We start from the raw sequence: 774 nt of genomic DNA on the forward strand, positions 1-774 counted from the left end.
TTGCTGGTATTTTGGCCCATTCCTCCATGCAGATCTCCTCTAGAGCAGTGATGTTTTGGGGCTGTTGCTGGACAACACAGACTTTCAACTCCCTCCAAAGATTTTCTATGGGGTTGAGATCTGGAGACTGGCTAGGCCACTCCAGGACCTTGAAATGCTTCTTACGAAGACACTCCCTCATTGCCCGGGCGGTGTGTTTGGGATCATTGTCATGCTGAAAGACCCAGCCACGTTTCATCTTCAATGCCCTTGCTGATGGAAGGAGGTTTTCACTCAAAATCTCACGATACATGGCCCCATTCATTCTTTCCTTTACATGGATCAGTCGTCCTGGTCCCTTTGCAGAAAAACAGCCCCAAAGCATGATGTTTCCATCCCCATGCTTCACAGTAGGTTTGGTGTTCTTTGGATGCAACTCAGCATTCTTTGTCCTCCAAACACGACGAGTTGAGTTTTTACCAAAAAGTTATATTTTGGTTTCATCTGACCATATGACATTCTCCCAATCTTCTTCTGGATCATCCAAATGCTCTCTAGCAAACTTCAGACGGGCCTGGACATGTACTGGCTTAAGCAGGGGGACACGTCTGGCACTGCAGGATTTGAGTCCCTGGCGGCGTAGTGTGTTACTGATGGTAGGCTTTGTTACTTTGGTCCCAGCTCTCTGCAGGTCATTCACTAGGTCCCCCCGTGTGGTTCTGGGATTTTTGCTCACCGTTCTTGTGATCATTTTGACCCCACGGGGTGAGATCTTGCGTGGAGCCCCAGATCGAG

This window comes from Oncorhynchus clarkii, unplaced genomic scaffold (assembly GCF_045791955.1).
Source record: "Oncorhynchus clarkii lewisi isolate Uvic-CL-2024 unplaced genomic scaffold, UVic_Ocla_1.0 unplaced_contig_640_pilon_pilon, whole genome shotgun sequence".
In the NCBI taxonomy this organism is placed as follows: Eukaryota; Metazoa; Chordata; class Actinopteri; order Salmoniformes; family Salmonidae; genus Oncorhynchus; species Oncorhynchus clarkii.